At 43.6% G+C, this 18000-nt stretch overlaps 1 protein-coding gene and 1 long non-coding RNA gene across 11 annotated transcripts in view; one reads left to right on the forward strand and one right to left on the reverse strand.

Moving 5' to 3' along the window:
• Positions 1 to 7858: 7858 nt before the first annotated feature.
• On the reverse strand, positions 7859 to 17104 carry LOC116784878. The gene is made up of 2 exons (XR_004356279.1): positions 17014 to 17104; positions 7859 to 9123 (listed from the first exon to the last, which is right to left on the reverse strand). It is a non-coding gene; the product is annotated as an uncharacterized LOC116784878 (long non-coding RNA).
• Positions 16943 to 18000, forward strand: part of CDC42BPA (CDC42 binding protein kinase alpha) — a 187267-nt gene continuing 186209 nt past the window's right edge. For 7 of the 10 annotated variants that reach the window (XM_032683884.1, XM_032683886.1, XM_032683887.1 and 4 more), the window contains exon 1: positions 16945 to 17384. The gene's annotated coding sequence lies outside the window, so the exon portion shown is untranslated. Of the gene's footprint in view, positions 17385 to 18000 lie in introns of all 10 variants that reach the window. The other 3 variants (XM_032683892.1, XM_032683893.1, XM_032683894.1) reach the window with 2 other exon arrangements.

The raw sequence follows: 18000 nt of genomic DNA on the forward strand, positions 1-18000 counted from the left end.
TTGCATTTATTATTTAAGATTGTTTTGCACTTGCAGAAACAGTGAGTGCATTTTGAAACTCCCATGGTAATTTGACATTCACAAATTTCTTGTCACCTGGCTAAGTCAGTTCAAATGTTACAAGCAATTATTTTAATCTTGTTGAAGATTAATCATACTCTAAAACATCGGTTCTGGAAATAAATTCTAAATGTTAATACTGATAAATTACCGTTGCGAATAGATCATTATGTAGAGGAAACATTTAGTTTAATTGGAGTTGTTCCTGAGCCACTCTACATACATTATATGCTGCAAGAAGCTGAAAGCAAATTCTGTCCTTTTGAAGAAAAAACTACAGTCCCATCCTGGTTTTAGTGCCTATCGTAAAGAAAGCAAGAGAAATCAAAGTAGGTGCCTTGTTTGGATGTTAATTTTTAATCCAGCAGACAATTCTGATCAAACTGGACAGAACATCCACAGCCATTAAGCTGTGGCAAAGCTGGCCAAAATAAAGACTTTATTAGGGCCCTCCCATCATGAAAAGATACGCTTCATGGGACACCACAGAATCTACAGGAGACTGAGACTTGGTCTGTAAGGGACAAGGCCTCTTAATGCAGGAGACAGGATGTTCAGGAACATCTTTATGCAGCTGCTTCATTGAAAGAGAAAGGTATAATCCAAGGCCGCTAAAATGCACTCGTTATGACATTTTAACCTTTCTTTCCCTTGGTTCTGTACAATGGAAAAATAGCTGCAAACGGGGCAAATATGCTGGTATGAGCTCTTTCTCCAACAAACTCTTTGGAGAAGACCTGTGCTATGCTGGCAAGGGAGATGGATATGAAAAAGAAAAGCTGTGTATAGTTGACACACAACTGGAACATTCTTAGACTAGGAAAAACAATTATTGACAGACAGCTCTTGCTGGAAGCACAATATAAAGTGAATCTAACACTCTGAAAGCCAAGCTTGAGACCTGTTTCACTCTAGTTTGGAGCCTTTTTTTTTTTGTGAGACCTTGAGCATCCTCAGCACTGGTGTTGTTTGGGCTAGAGGGCTCTCAGACCGCTTTGCTGAGCCAAAAGCACTACGCAGGATTGGGCTGGCCTCTCTGCCCTGCCCCATGATTCCCCTGTGTCTAAACACATGCCTAAGCTCTAGATTTCTGCAGGAGTTCCCAGCAAGCCTGATGCAAAGATACTCTAGAGCAGCCTTGTCCAAAGGGTACACTTGTGCTGCACAGCACATGTATCAGCCATGTACGGAGACAGCAGCCTATGGGGTAGCAACTCTAACACAGTCTCTAAAAGTCAGCTTCTTTAGAGAAGACAAGGGTCTTAAAAAAATTCCTGCTGTTATCTTCCACAGAAAAAGCATTAAGGGAGTTAGCTTTCAAATGCCACATTCTCCTGAAAGTGCAGTTTGTTTCTACAGAGGTCCTCCTTCTTTACCAACTCCAGGGGTGCTGCTATGCTTCCCTGTGCTCCACACAGCCTAACTCCTATGCCCCTAAAAGATGGAACTGTCTTCTTACAGCACACTGAACCCTCACCATTCCCTGCCACCAGGACAGCCAACATGATGGGGCAGCACTGCTTGACCTGACTGTTTCTTTGATGGGGAGGCTTTTCTGGTGGAAAGCTGGCAAATAGACTGTTTCTAGCAAGCCAATCACTTTGCCCTGACAGTAAGAACAGAGCTGGATCACATTCAAGACCATGCATGGAGTCCAGGGTTCTGTATCCCAAACCTCATGACACGGACTAAGAACTTGAACTATTTCAGGCTACCACATAAGCCTGACATATTAACAACTTGGGCTGTTACTGAGCTGGGTTAGATTCAAACGCATGAACTAAGGTAAAAGGTTTTGTGTTCCATTACAGGCGCCAAACATTCTGTTTTCTTACTTGGCTTCTTTCATGACGGTGTTTTTCAAAGCAGTTAGAAAGCGCCCATTAGCACTTCACTCAGTATAGCTAATGTGGGAGGAGGGAGATGGTGGGCAGGAATTATTATCCAAATTAGGTGTTAAGCTTTGGGGAGGGTTACAAGGATTAGAGTGGAGAGAGGGAAAGGAACTTCTGTTTCTAAAGCATGACTATGAAAATAGACACACTGGTAACTATGAACAAAATGGAAAAAGTAAATACAGTCCATAAAGTAACACCATCGGGAAAACAAATGTTCTCAAAGAAAAATTTCAGAAAGTGCATAATTCTCTGCAGCATGAAGCACTGAGAGCCAAGGTCTGTTTTTTTGGAAAAGTTCCTTTGCATCTGGATCCCCATCAGACTTGGAAGAAGGAGAAGTCTAAGAGGGCTGTGGTTTGGAGTGTGCCGGCAGTCTCATTGCATATTGCTCCATTTTCTTTGCAATAATGGCAGGAGTTTCATGTCTGACATAGAGAAGCTCCCCTTCTCTGTCTCACCTGAGATATTTCATGCAGTGCAGACACTGAGGTACTGTTAGAAGGCAGAAGCTGGATATTGATCGCAATGTGAGACAAATCACACACGGCACACATGCTACTTTTGAAGACTTGCTGTAGCACCAGGCATTGCTCAACTCAAGCCCTGCTTTTGCACTTCATGTGTGAGAAAGAGCTTGACACACATGGCAGCAGAAGCTGGAAAACAAGTATATACTTGCCCAATTCAATATCTGGTGTATTATGAAGACTTCATGTTCCAAACAATGACACAAGTTATGTCAGACCGTGCAGCCTCCACCTAAGAATGGCAATGGCAGTGTGGTGTATTTATGTGTACAACATTAAGGAGCACCTCTCTTTACATGATCCATCTTAACTCATGTGCCAGTAATGCTGTCTCACTGCTCGGAACACCTGCAGAATTCCACAGTCAAAAAGTCATTGACAAACTGCATCTATCTTATGCAAATAAAGAATTTAAGTAAGTTTCTCTTACCTCTTCTTCTGAGCAGTCTGCGTGAACTGAAGTCATGAGGCCCTTTTTTGACACTGTCAGGAATAATCCCTGAATATAGTGAAAAGGTATTACAACATAAAATAAAGTTTATTTTAGTTACAAATTCCCGAGAACACCATCACCAACAGACTGCAGAACAACTTTTGGGTTTAGGAAATGATACATAATTTAAAAGTCATGCTCTTTGGGGTGACAGGGAAAAAAATCTGCAGTTTATTGCCTTCCAGATTCTAAATATTTTTTCAGTCTGGTGGTAAACCAAACACTTTTATGCATTTGTTGACATGTCCAGTGCCTTTGGCAATGTGCAAAATCCTTGTTATTTGGGTCAGACAAGCGTCCTCAAAAACAAGGGAACCCAGCAGGCCTTCCAAGCCTGCCTGTGCCAAACTCTGTTTGCTCTAGTTCAGTGGAAGTGGCTGTTAAAGATAACCTACAGCAAGCCCTACTCTGCTGTGGCCTCTGCAGGGAGCTGGGTTGCCTGGCTCAGCCTCCTCATCCTCTTCCTGACTTCTCAAGGTCAGACCAAGGAATCTACTGCCTTCCACATGGGCATGCCAAAAGGCAGCAATCTTCACCAGCTCCGTATCACTGCCTCTTGGCCCTGGCCCCAGAACTGGCTGATACTCATTTGGCAATGCACCCTTATTTCATGCCTCCCTGCTAGAAGTCACAGCAGAGAGACAGAAAAACAAATGAGCCATAAGAGCAAAACCTCTCTCTTCCCAAAATGTAAGTCTGAGCATAAGAAGAGCCTCTGCTGTCTGTTTGAGCCTACTGCATGAATCAATTGAATGAACTGCTCTCATTTACTGCACATGAGAGATACATCTCACCCTCTCCCCTCCAGGTACAGACTGTCACAAGTAGAAAGCAGGATTTAGATCCTTTGGTCCCCTCCCACCAAGCCCTACCGGTAGCCTGAAATTAGAAGCTGCTATCTCATTTGGCTGGTAATTGTACCTCCTTTAGAGAGGAATCTCATTTTATAAAAGTTCAAGAACTGAAGAAGAGTTTATCCTAATCAGCAAGTTTGTTATCTTCAACACTCTGACTCAAGGCAGCTGAAAATGAATATAATTTTCCATATCTATAATGGAAACTCTCATATATATGATGGAAACTTTCCATAGGCTTGAAAGAGGCTTGAAAGCTGGATTTACAAAGTATTTCCTAAGCACCAAGTGAATACAGCCTTTCTTTAAAATATAGCAGGTGTGATCCAAACAGCAGATACACTCACAGATACAAAGACAGAAGATAAGTTTTAAGGTCTCAGACGTGGAAATACAATTCTCAAAAGCTGGTATTTGAATCAAGAGCTTTGTCTCTTCAAAGTAATGTTGCACATTGTCCTCACTCATCTGGGTAAAAGTATTTCTTTGCGTGACAAACCTGTAAATCCACTTAATAGCTGTGAGATCCGTATTGCCTTGACTTTTTCTTGCTTTATCATGTATGTCACTACACCAGCTCACTTGGATGAGCAACTGGCTCATTTTACGTGTGTACATGGTAAGATCCTAAATGTACTTTTGAAGCTGCACTTAAGCAACAGCACACTATTGAGATATGAGGTGCAACCTGGGGAACAGCAGCTGTCAAAAACATCCAAACCACACAAGCTCAGCCCACTTTTCTTGGTGACAAAGACGTAGATGTTGAAATACATTCGTATTTACATCAAATATTTGTCACATACTTGAATGCCTCAGTTTGCAGCACACATAAGCAGCATTCAGCACACACGATTTCTCACTGCCACTTTCGTACTGGCAGCCAGGCAAACCCTGAAGTACAAACACTGTTCCTTTTCCTCTCCGACACTATGTGGCTGCTGCATTTATGCCATTTGCTATATGGTGTTTCTCATCCCAATGGAAAGCGCCTCTGATCTCCCTCTCCAGAGGCAAGGTACAGCCTTAACACCCCACAGATGTGCACACTATGGGGAAATCTAAGGAGTTTGGGAATCAGTAGGTAAGGATGGTGGGAGAACAGGAGCATGGAGCACCCTTTCTGTTCTGCCTCCTGTGACACCTGGCACACTCCCACCACACCCAGGCTGGGCCGCCCTGTGCAGACCACCGAGCACAGGAAGGACATTGTTCTGCACAACAGTACAAACGTGGCCAACATGCCCAAGAGGAAGCACTGTGGGATGTGCTGAGCAGCCCCTGCTGTATTCCTGAAAGGGACACACTGAAGCTAAGGAAGCGGATGGGGTGAAATCTTGTCCTAATTATGTTAATAGGAGTATTGTAATTGTCTTCAGTGGAGCTAGGCTTTCTCTGCAGGGAACCTGCCAGAAAATCCCAATACCCATTTGTATTTTCCTATTTCAGGATGAAAATTAGGTACAGCACATATTTCACTCACTGGTGTAGGGCTGTCACCGTGGAAACCCTGTTCAACAGAGTGTGAAAACTTTTACAGTATTGGCTGGGTTCATAGAGTGTTGAGCACCATTTTCCCCCCATTAATTTTATTACAGGTATTATCACTGAAAAATTAGGCAACCTACATGTGTACAAATAGCTGTAATTATACACGTAGCTGCTATGTATGTCTTCTGAAACAAATCCTCTACTGTGTTTCTCAATTAAATTCCACTCTTCAAACACACCATGATGATATAAAAAGAACTTCTGCATTTTTCCAAGCATATACTAATTATGTTTTCCATTGCAACATTCAGGAGTAGAAACTGCTCCATCTTGCAAATGGGGAAAGCAGGGTACACAGGAGTCACAGACCCTGTCAAAACCATGCAGCCAATTCCTGGCAGATTCAGGAATGGAATCCATGAGTCCTGACTCTTTAGTTCCCCTGCTCTGATCACCAGACAACACTCCCTTCCTCTGAAATAGGCTATTTTGATTGAAAACAGATGGTGTACATTTTTGGCACAGTGTTTTTTAACTATATTAAAATGCTCTGAATGAATATGCGCTTATATCATACCTATGTATGTCTACATGTATATACATGCATACTACATCTATGCATACAGAAATAGGTATGAGTTAAGGACATATTAATTTACATATATCATATGTAAATGTAATGGATATGGTGAAAGATACTTAAGTGCAGCTGGACAGCTGACATACCTAAAAAGATAAGCTGTATTTTTCAGTGGTATTGTAATTACATACTATGTATTCTTTCTCTCTAAGCAACAGACTTTATGCTGTTGATGGATTGTCCACTTTTATTTAATGCACAAATTAACGTTTTTAATCATTTGATGAGAAATTTTGATGAGTTTCAGTAAGGGATGAATCACATCCTTTTTCATTAACTTCAGGACCAACCTCCATCCTAGCTGAACAATGCATCTAGTGAACACTGCCTGCATTTGTAGTCTTCTGGGTTTTTTCTGCAACTGAGTTATGTCTTTAAGATCATGCTTATGTTTAGGATTTGCTTTTTCTGTCATAGCATTTGCCCCTGAATTAAGTCTTCTATAAACAGTTTGTTTCCAGCTAAGGACTGGCAAACCTTGGACTTGCTGTCTGTCAGGATCAAGATTTTCCCACACATCATACCCCAAAGGAGATGACAAGGGACAGTTTTTAACTATCCAGTTCCTCACCTGCAGCCTTGGGTCAGGTAAAGATGGTCTGTCATATCAGCTGGCAAACAGCTCAGGAGATCTTTTCCATGGTTGGAAATCACCAGAATGGGCTTATATCACTTGCTCTCTTGTGCATTCCCTGCAAGGATGGGATGGTGGCCTTGAAAGCTACCCACATGGGATACATCTCAGTTACAGCCCCCTCTCCACAAACACCATTTCCATAACCACTTCCCATTGACTCTATTTCCATTTCTTTTATTGGGCCACTGGATTTTTCCCTTCGGTTGCCACAAAAGAGGTAAGGAATTAAGCCTTCAAATCCACAGTTATGCAGGGGGAGTTGAAAACAGCCCATTCGATTTGGGCGATAATCCTTTGTCTGCACGTTGGCCCCGGCTACCTCATGTCTTACAGGGACAGAAAGTGAGTTAAAATTGGGGGTGAGATTAGAATCCGGGAATTCTATCCTTGCAGAAAGGGGACTCTGAGCAAAAATACTTACTTCGGTCTGTGCTAATTCCTACGGGACTGACCCATGAACGTCTAACAGAAAAAGGAAATATTGCTGATACTCACTGCTCTTCTGGCTTTTTTGGTTCTAAATCTGCAGAACTCGGGAATCAGGAAATGCCTGCAGAAAGGTTTTGAGGGGGTCACAGAAACAGAACTACGCTACAGTGCTGCTTTATCTACGGATAAACAAAATATGGCCACCTATTGTAAAGAAAAAAGAGCTCAATCTCTTTCAGAACTGTAGGTCAAAAAAATCCACAGAAAGTAGCACTCGTTTTTTCTGGTTTCACACACAATGCTGTAATGTGATATTAAAATCCCCACAATTGTGTTTACAACATCAGCTAGCAGCTGTTAATGAGGACAGTACCTTACCTCAGCTCTTATCTTGTACAGGATGGATTAGCATGTTTATATTTTCCTGTCTGTTTGTTATGCTACAAAACTAATATTCTGCCACAATCTATTCTTAGTAAAGATTTTTTTATGCTAATTTCCTCTGTATCAAAAGATACAGTAAATGTATGTACTCAGGATAGCTCTCTTGCAATTCAATACACTAAGCTATTTTGCTCTAACTTCACAAAATGTAATATGAATTTCCAAGTAGAAAAAGTGTTAAAAGAATAGTCTGTTCTTGCAAACTATTATGTGGTAACCAGGCCTCTCTGATATCAACAAAAAGCTCTCCACAGTGACACCCTTGCCCTTTCTCTAGCCACTTTCTGCCAGGTAGGAATCAGAGAAATGCAAAAGAGCCTTAAAAGCTCCATATCTGATCAGAGGAAACTCTCTCAGTGCAGGTTAGGTACAGACTTTTAAAGACTTTGTTCTAGTTTCCTTTTAATAAGCCATTGCAAAGGGAGCTGAGTTAATTTTTCAGGCTGCTGTACAGCACGAAGGCAACAGCCTGGACAAAATCTGCTGGACTCACCCTGCAGCAGGCCAGTGCTGGCAGGATGACGAGGCTGCTTGAAGGCAACACAGCTTGAGCTGCTCTGGAATGCTGGTTGCATGCAGCACTGGATCTTCTTCCATTGGTTTTGGTGGGGTTCAGACTACACTCTTGCCATTCAAGTGCAAATAGGCTCTCTGTTAATAAGCTGCCTGATGTTTTTTTCACAAGTACTGATTAGAATCCAGAAACTAAAGAAAAGTCACAAGGAGAACATAACATGCAATGTATATCCAATGCAGAAGCCTGTTTTTTCTACAGCTTTCATGATGTTCTGAAGAGTTTTTTCATGTTCCCACATTATCTCCTTATCTCTACCAGTCAGAATAGATACCCTGTGATAAACATGCACAGGAAACTAAGCCCCAGAACAACTCCATGATTATCCTGAGACTACTTGGTGAACTGGCTGGAGATGGGAAGGCTGCCCAGCTCTCTCAGTAATCCACCCTTGGCCCTAGTTCAGCAGAGCACTTAGGTACTTGTTTAACTTAAACAAGATACAGTGCTTTACAGTGAATCATAGACCTTTTCATTATTATCACTTTTACTGCAGGGTGAGGGAATTAAGTCTTAGGAAAGGCCTTGAAGCAAACGGGAGCAATAAATTCAACATCCTGCACCCCGGGTCTGCCAGAGTCCCTGACCAGAGGGAGGATGAGGCTCAGAGCCCATGGCCCAGCTCATTTCCTCCTCCTGCAGTAGACAGCAGTGAGATTAGTGACTGCAGGATTGCTACTGTGTAGAGCTGAGCTAGCCATAGCTGGAAGCTAATTATACATCCACTAGCCATTCTCTTTATTATTTGGTCAAGGAAGGAAATCTTTATTTGTTGAAAAAGCCAAAAAACCAGCCAATAACTGCCAATGTCTTTTTTTGAGAAGACACAACTATGGCTATCACTCTTCATTGTAAAAGTGCAAACTTTTATAACATCTTCAAAAATATTTTTTTGTTACCAATTTCAATTGGAAAATTGGAACTCCAATTTTCACCGTCTCCAAAATGAAATTCTGTTCTTCAGGAGGAAGCAAGAAATTGATGGCAGCAAATGCTGGATTCCAGTTGATGAATGAGGCCAGACCTTCCTTCCTCCTGATGCACCACACATAGAAATTGTTGGTCTTCTGAGCAAACTGTGAAAGAAAAGGTTTTGAGATATAGCTGTATCATGATTAATATTTCTATGACAGACAAATATATTCCTTGCCTAAAATTTTACTAACATTCCATTTTATTTAATGATTTTAATTCACCTACAGTGTGCTTTGCCATACCTTGGGACATTAAGGAGAGGCAGCAACAGCTCTTTGGTTAAGGCTGAAGCTAACTTCTGTTATAGCACCCTGTTTCCATCCCTTCAACATAACTTTGGCTTGGAAAGCTGCTTGAGTCTGAAGCTTGCCAGGTGTATTTTAGTCACTTTTGCAAAAACAGAGGAAAATCAGCCAAATGACTTTCAAGTTACAGGTTGTTAAAACTTACTGTGATTGGAAATAGTTACTTTTAATTAGTGTTTTTAGTCCTTGTCTTCAGTTTGATTGATTGAGTTGAATTAATGCCGTCGATAGCAACACTCCTGCCTTCAGAAAATTTTACTGTCACTTAAACTCATCCCCAGCTGAACAACTGTGACTGTAGAGCAATGTCCTTTTCCTGACCTATGTGTGCCCCTATCTACTATGTGTAGCCCATCAGGAGAGGTTATTGTTCATGACACCATCTCTGACGTTTGTCTTTGCCCCCATGCTGGAGACTGTCCCTCCTTTTGACGTCTAGGAAGGTCTAAGTGAGCCTCAACTTATTTCAGCCAAAATGACTGGGCTACTTGAAACAATGACACAGTGCTCCACGGCTAACCTCGCCCTCCTGCACTGATGCAGGTAGGGAGCACTCATGCCAGCAGATCTGCTCTCACTTCTGTAAGACGTTACTCTCACAGAAGGAGCACTATAACAAAATGAAGCTGCACCACTGGCCAGCACCTCCTTCCACAAGTACAATTATTTCCAGTGCTATCCACACATGAGGATCCGAGCCAGTGTTATGTTCACACTTTTTGATTAAACTAGTACAAATATTTGTCTTTCTCTACCTCAAAAACCACTTCTAACCTTTCCATATAATTAAGTCCTCTTAATTTGTGCACTGACAGTTTACAAAGACAAATGGTTGACATTGTGCAAAGATATAAACCACTCTCATTTTTCATAAGACTGAATCCAAAGAGTTTTGTTTGTTTCAGAAGGAATTATGAGTTCACTTATGTTCTTGCTGAGATCAAGGAGGCTTTTTTTGGCATTGGCTTGAGTGGGACAATTACTGAACACTACATAACATTTTAAAATGGTTAGATTAGATGGTAGAAAGAAATTCTTCACTATGAGAGTGGTCAGGCACTGGCACAGGTTGCCCAGAGAAGCTGTGGATGCCTCATCCCCAAAAGTGTTCAAGTGCAGATTGGATGGGGCTTTGAGCAATCTGGTTTCCTCCAGCAACGTGGTTGAAGGTGTCCATGCCCATGGCAGAGGTGCTGGAACCAGATGATATTTCATGTCTCTTCCAACCCAAATCATTCTACTATTCCACGATTTCCAGATTTTCTTCTCTTTGGGAGGTGACCTTTGGAAGCTACCTGCTGAGTGGCAAAAGGCCTTTATTTACACCAAGGCTTTCTACAAGTCTCTCAAGTTTTACAGAACACTTCGTTTTTTTCTATTAGTTTTCACTGCAGAAGGAATCAATCCACAAAATGTAGTACTGGCAAATAATAAAACTGCTGGTTTCTAGTCATTGTTAGCTGCACCACTGTCATCACCTACTTAAAATGTGATGACTGATTACAAATTTAATCCATGAAGAGAGAGATGGGGCTTGCTGCCTCTCCGTCTAAATAAATTTAGCAAACAAACTCTAAATGCCAACTGTTGATAAGTCATGATATTGTGATTTCAATCTGCAGAATATGATGGAAGTGTCTCTTTACATTAAGTGTTCTATTAAGACTTCTGCCTGAATTACATCCGTTGTCATTGCCTGTACCTGTTTTCCCAATGAAATATGTATTTTAGAGCTTTGATGCTATTTTTACAATTTTTAAGTTAAAAATAAGTACATAAAATAGTCACCGCTGTTTTCAATAGATCAATATTTTTTCATTTAAATTCAAATAAACCAAAATAGTACTTTAAAACAACAACTGAATTGGTCAAACTTCTAATCTGGAAACTCCACAACCCTGGGAAACTTAGGATCAGTGTGTGATCTCTTGCATTCTCTTTTGTAATGAGCCGGGCACTCTGAGCACTGAAGTTAAATCCAAAATAAAAATCCTGACATAAAGTTAATCCAGCTCTATCCACCCTGGGCTCACATTCCAAATTATGGATCTTGGTGGGCTTGTTTTCATCTAAGTACAAGTTTCTGTTTTTAACAAATAAGTTTTTTTTTCCTCTCCCTCTTCATAAGCTTCCCTCCCTCTCTCTTGCCACACTCCCTGCCCTTGACTTCCCCTCTCTAAACCACTTCCTTCCCATATGATTTCCAAATTAATCACCCTGCTCTCTCCCTCCCTCCTCTCTATCCCATTCTTCCTTACTTCATCCTGTTTCCTTGCCCAATCAAAGATCTCTTAGTCACAAGTTTCCTCATTCCTCCTCTCTTCCATAAATGTTACTTACATGACAGTAGCAGCTCATTGCAATTTTTTAAAACACTTTCACAGTTAATCCTCACTGAATTAATCTCTAAGTATATCCTTTTTATTAAAAAAAAAAAATCCATAATACAGTACTGGGTATTCACCAGAAGAGGTACTCATTTTAGAGGAACAGATATTGAAAGTCTTGATTATGATCAGTTGAAACTATGAAACATTACAAAGAGAGCTGATTTAGAAGCAGCTCTCAAGCTGCTTTTACTCCAACTGTAAGATAAGCAACATTAGTTTTGTATAGGCATCAGCCAAATAATGTAAATGTATCCGCTTTTCTTTTGGATCAATGGATTATCTTGCTGTGCCTTGTGTGGCAGTGGCAGAAATTTGCATCTATCATCCAGTTTCACAAATAAGTACGTGGTCTTCCTCAGAACTCTTCAGTTTGAAAAGCCAGTTGACCTGAGAAAGAGTTCTACCTCACCAAATATCTTCATTTGAGGGAGTGAAGTATCTTGAGGAGAGTTCAACTTTCGAAGGTGGCATAACACAATCAACAGATTCGAGACACAGTGGAAAAAAATATCAGCATAGACAGAGAAATCCACAAGAAAGAACTGGACTACGCAGGGACTAAAGGTTTAAAAAGTTGCAGATATTACAGACTACAAAAACAAGAGAGAAAATAAAATAACACTCTTAGATTTATGTTACTGAAGAAAGGAAAATAAAAAAGAATTTCGGACTGCTATGCTGACATTAATTAAGGTTTACAGCATCCCTAAGAGCTTTGGCAGACTTGGTCCCACTTTTATAGGAAAAAAACGATATATTGAGAGATAAAACAGCATTTCAAGAGTGCAAAGACAGGGTCCTGTTTCGAGGTCAGCATGAGACGTGACTTTGGTCAGTTCCTAGTTTGCATCATAAAAGCAGGATCCGGATTATAGCAATTTCATGCAGCTATAAATGCAATTCCATTACTTCCTCTCCTCTTCTTTAATCACAGAGGCTATCTTGTTTCTGTTCAGAGCACAGTACCTCTAGACACTTCAGCAGGGTCAAAACCACTTCATTCTTCACAGAAAATTGTATGCTGGTGGTGGCCACATTCTCATTAGTTTTAAATGAAGATTAAAACCAGGGGAGTCAGGCCGACACAGAACCAGTGCAGTGAGATCAGCATGATGCAATTTGTCTCTGAGGTAAAATTAGTCAGTTCAGCCATTCACAGAAAATCATTAAGACTATAAATAAGACTCCAAAGACCAATAAAAGAAGCATGGGGGAAGACAAAGATAATTCCATATTTACAATGTCTATATATGCATACACATTTATGATCATGGTTTTGGGATTAGGTAAATAATAAGCATCAATTTTGCCAGGTACCATTTAGTGCTTGTAGTTGGACTTGTCTGTAGACCTCACAGGAGAAATAGGTCTTGGCAAAGCAGTTAGAGAGGAAAAGAATAGTAGGTTTACAAGTCTTTAAAAACGTTAAGGTGTGTTACTAAATGCATTATTATAGGTACTGAGACTAATCAAGTTCTGCAATAGTCATCAGTTTCAGTGGAGAGACCTGTTTGTTAGAGTTAAGTTTGTCCCAGCAGCAAGATTTATGTGAAACTACAGTGTAACAGATTATAGGACAAGCATTGTTCATTCACACACACTGGTCTTCAGGGTCATCCTAGACTGCAACCAACGTGTGCTCTGTCTGCAGCCAACTGCAAACACTTCTAATAACCTCAGTTATTACTGTAATTCAGGTGACAGCTGTAGGATCCCTTTTCAAATGGTACCATCACACGCCTAAACACATGTTCTCTAAATTGGGTGCCAGCACTGTTTTTGCATAGAGTACTACAAAATTCTCCCTGGGGGATGAACTGCTATACCAGTATAAACAAGATGTGTCTACAAAGTGAAGTTTTGGAGAACAGAAAAGCCTGGATGCAAAATTTTGTCAACGCATAAGTGCCACTCTAGAGCACTTGTCCCTAAGCATGTAACAGATCTACCACTCACAAGCATTATTCACCTGCCAGGAAGCATGTGGGACCCCTCTCAACTTTACAAATGGTTTGCATACCAAAACCAGATGTCCACAATATTTCACCCAAAACAACAAACCTCCTGCCCCTGGAGAGAAAAGGCTGTTTACTCTATTATACCAACATTTAGTATTGCAACACTCAACATACATGTAAATACATAAACTACATTGTTCCAACCATATCCTTCTCATTCCTCACTATTCCCTCTGTTGCTATCAGCTTGCTTAATTTATTGTAAGATATAAAATCCTTATTATCATTAGTTATGTTTTAGGTACTGTAAACATTTATAAAGCTAAGCAATAGGAAGAAAATATTATTGTGATATTATTAAAACAAGAACAGGGTGAAACAAACCCTTGATAATTATGAAAGATACTGGGGTATGTTTGCACAACTTGGGTGTATTTTTAGGACATGGTCTGTTTTAGTGACAGAACATACAAGAGAGAAGGAATTTCTGAGTGTTATACTGAATTCTTTCATTGGTTTTCTAAATATTCTGGACTAAAGTCTCTCTTGCAGTGTTTCTTATAATGCAGAGAAAATATTTTTCCATCCCATGGGCGTACTGTGAGAATTACTCATCTGGTACATAGATAATTCCTAGCAAATAAAAATGCCTCCAGTCACAGTTGGTGTTACCTGTTCCTCACAGCTTCTGTGGCACAACAGCTGACTACAGCCCAGTGGGCACCCCCCCAGTTGTTGTGGGGATGCCTACATATTTCTGGACAGGCTATTAAATGAGGACAGAACAAATAATTTGTGTTTTCTGTGTTCAACTGCAGCTTACATAGCATGGTTTTAATAGGAACATGTAATCTACCTCTTGTAGCCTCACTCAAGCTGAAAGCAATGCTGGAAAGAAGTGGTTTGCTGTGCAACTTCTGTCAAGTGGTGATGCTAGAAACAAGGGTTAATCTTTAAAACCAGAAATATAGGGAAAGTGAGCACCTTTGCTGGGTATCCTGCCTTGTTTCCAAACACTTGGTCTGCAAGTAAAACAAGGAAAGACTTTATAATTGGCTGAGGAAAACACAGTAACATAAGTAAGTGAAATATCCACACCCATCGTATCTCTGGCAATTGTTCTTTAGTTCACTTCCCTACCAAGTGGTGTGCCAAAGTCCAAGAGGCTAACATCCCTTTGACTCTTAGTCTTCTCCCTTTTCCCTCTGCAACCCTATTAATGGTTAATCTATGGTGATGATGAACTTGGACGATATGTCTCCAACCCCTATAGGAAGTGTGATCTGAACTGATCCACCCACATTGCCAACAGCAATTTATTTTTATTGCTGTCATCAGTGTTCCCCACCCCCAGCTTCAATCACAATTTCCACAAGTTCAGTGGAAAGCAAGCAGGAAATGCCTTACTCTCACAGTAAAAGTGTCTGTGTGCCACAGCTTTGGAGAGGGCTCCTGCCACAGAAGCACTGCGGTGACTTTAGTAGACAAGGACCAGCAGCACCCCAGGTACTCTCACAGGGCTCCTGTTGTACTAAGGGTGTATCCCAGCACAGGAAGGAAATCCTTTCCATGTCCCTGTCTTCTCAGTTTAATCTTATCTTCTACCCATTACAAGCTTACTTATAGTTGTAGTAGTTTCTAATATTTCTGGGAGGGTTTTTGAGTAAAAAGCCCTTAGAATTACATTCTCTGCACATTTTTTCATTCACCAAGAGTAGGTAGGAGTGTTTTTTCCTTTGAAAGGCTGTTGTTGAAGCTGGTGGATCCCCTTCCCAGGCTCATTGACAGAAAGGCGGCTTTTCCCAGACCCACAGCCAGTCTGCTCTGCCTTTTCACACATACAGGGTAGGAATCACTGTCCTCTCTAGCTTCATACCAGTGAGTTTATATACACCTGAGTGAATCCGAGCAAACATATGGGACTTTAATTGTGTTGTGCATTTCATCTTCATGATGAAATGTAAGACTGTTGATGTTTTATATCAGCTGATAAAAAAGCCAGTTTAAAAAGAAAAAAGTGTTATATAGATGCTTGTTATGCCAAAACCCAGCTGAGGGTCTTCTGTTGGTTAATGAACAGAGGAAGCGGATGCCTGAGCCGTTTCCTTCCCTGGAGCTCCAGCAGACACAGGACTTGGTGGGCTCCTGGAGAACACTCGAACTCCACCAATGGCTGGTGACCTTCAGGGGCTGTACTGTGCTCCCCCCCTCCCTGACTGTTGAGGAAGGACGAACTGAAGTTACGGGCTGACTTACAGATGACATTCAATGCCCTGCAGTAGCCTGAGCACCACAGCACATCCCTTACACCTTTGGCAAAGAAAAGAGTGGCCACCACACGCTGCTGGGCCGCTGCCATTTTCCACCCTGGAGTCGGGCCCACTCCCTGATGCCTGGAAAAAGATCAATGCACAGTCCTCTGATTTGCTTCTGCCGTTGAGTCTATACTGCTTTAAAAGAAAACACGTTGATCAACAAGAAAATCCTTCAGTTCTCTGAACTGATGTGGGTTTGAAACGTCTGCGAAACGAGCTTGTTTTCTGGGCCCGTGTGGGGTGGCACAGCAGGCTCCTCGGGGAGGGGAAGCACTTTTCAAGTGAGGACAGAACCGCCACGAATCGACTCATTTTCTGACACGTTTTTAGCCCTCGAAGTGCGAGGCGGCCGGGGTCCCTGCTCGCCCTGGAGCTCGGCAGATACCCTCGGACACGGATGGCCAACACCCTCGGAAAAGCAGGCAGGCGCCGCTCCCCGCTACCCGCCGGCCTAACGAGGCTGGTGGGATCTTTACTCAAAGGCCTAATTGCCGGGGAGGCGGCTGAGAGGAACCGGGCCGGGGAACGGCGGCGGCTGCCCCCTCGGCTCGGGGGAGACCCCCGGAGGGATCCCCGGACGGGCGGGTGGGTCCGCCCGGGGTAGCCCAGTGCGGGCTGCCCGCGGCCTCCCCTCTCCCGCCCTCTCTCCCTCCCGTATCCCTGGGTCCGCCCGTATCCCTGCATTCCCTGCTGCAGCAGCATCCCCTCCTCCCCTCAATCCCATCAGTAGCGGCGGCCCCGGGTTCGGCTCCCCGCGCTGCGGCGGCGCTCGGCGGCGGCTCCCCCCGCCGCGGCCGCCATGTTGGGCTGCTGCGCGCTCGGCGGCGGCGGCGGCGCCTGCCGCGTGTGACCGCGGGAGGGAAGGAGGGAGGGAGGGAAGGAAGGAGGGAGCGGCGGGGGAGAGGAGGGCGCGGAAGCGGAGGGAGGGAGGGAGCGAGCCGGGGAGGGAGGGCGCCGCCGCTACCCCTCCCCGCCGCCCCGCGCACGCACACACACACACACACACGCACCCCGGACACGCACCGCCCGAGGATGCCCTTTGCCCGGGGGGGCGAAGCCGGGAGGGCATCGCGCCGCCGGGAGTGAAGCCACCGCCGCCGTCGTCGGGGCCTCCCGGCCCGCAGCGTGCGGCCGGAGCGGGGACGCCGGCGCTTCCCCTCCGCCCCAGGACGCGCACCCGGAGGAGGAGGAGGAGAAGGAGGGCGCCGTCTCCGCAGCAGCAGTAGCAGCAGCCGCCGCAGCCATGGGAAGGATTTGACAGGGCTCGGAGCGCTTTTGCCGGTGTGTCGGGGCGCGCGTCCCGCCCGCCGCCCCTTGGCGCAGCGGAGGAGAAGGGGGCGACGATGAAGACTTTAGTTTTTTTGAATCACTGAAAAGCCTTAAAAGGAGACTCGGTAAGGAGGAGGAGGAGGAAGGGAAAGGCTGCCTGGGGCAGGACGTGGCTGCGCCCTGAGGAGGGGGGGCTGCGCCCCACCCCGCGGTGGCCGCGGAGGCGCTGCTGGGGCCGGGGGAGGCGGCGGGGTCGACGGGGCTGCGCGGCCCCCTCATCCCTCCCTCCCCGCCGGTGTGCGCCCTCGTTTCTTCGTCCTTTCGCTTATATAAACACGTAAATACGCCTGTTTTTCCCTTCCCATCCGTTCTGGGAAGCGGATCCGGAGGGGCTGTTATCCCGTGGTGCTGCGGCGGGGCTCCTCTCAGGATTGCGCTGCATGATCTGCATCGGGAATGAAGGAGAAGACCTTCCTAAATATATAAGTGCGTGTGCCTGGGCACGCACAGTGAAATCGGTGTCAGTCAGTCTCGGCTGAATTTGAGTGCAATTATTATTATTAAAGCACCAGGAGTGGCCATATATTCCCCCCCCCCCATTCTTATTAAGCCTATTACATTTTTTAAAGTATAACTATTTTCTTCGCTTAAAAATCATATGTACACAGATATACGCACTACATGTGTATTTCTGAAACTCCAAGGGTTTAGTTTCAGGCTGGGAACACCGAGGTAGGCTGG

The sequence above is a fragment of the Chiroxiphia lanceolata genome, chromosome 3 (assembly GCF_009829145.1).
Source record: "Chiroxiphia lanceolata isolate bChiLan1 chromosome 3, bChiLan1.pri, whole genome shotgun sequence".
Classification (NCBI taxonomy): domain Eukaryota; kingdom Metazoa; phylum Chordata; class Aves; order Passeriformes; family Pipridae; genus Chiroxiphia; species Chiroxiphia lanceolata.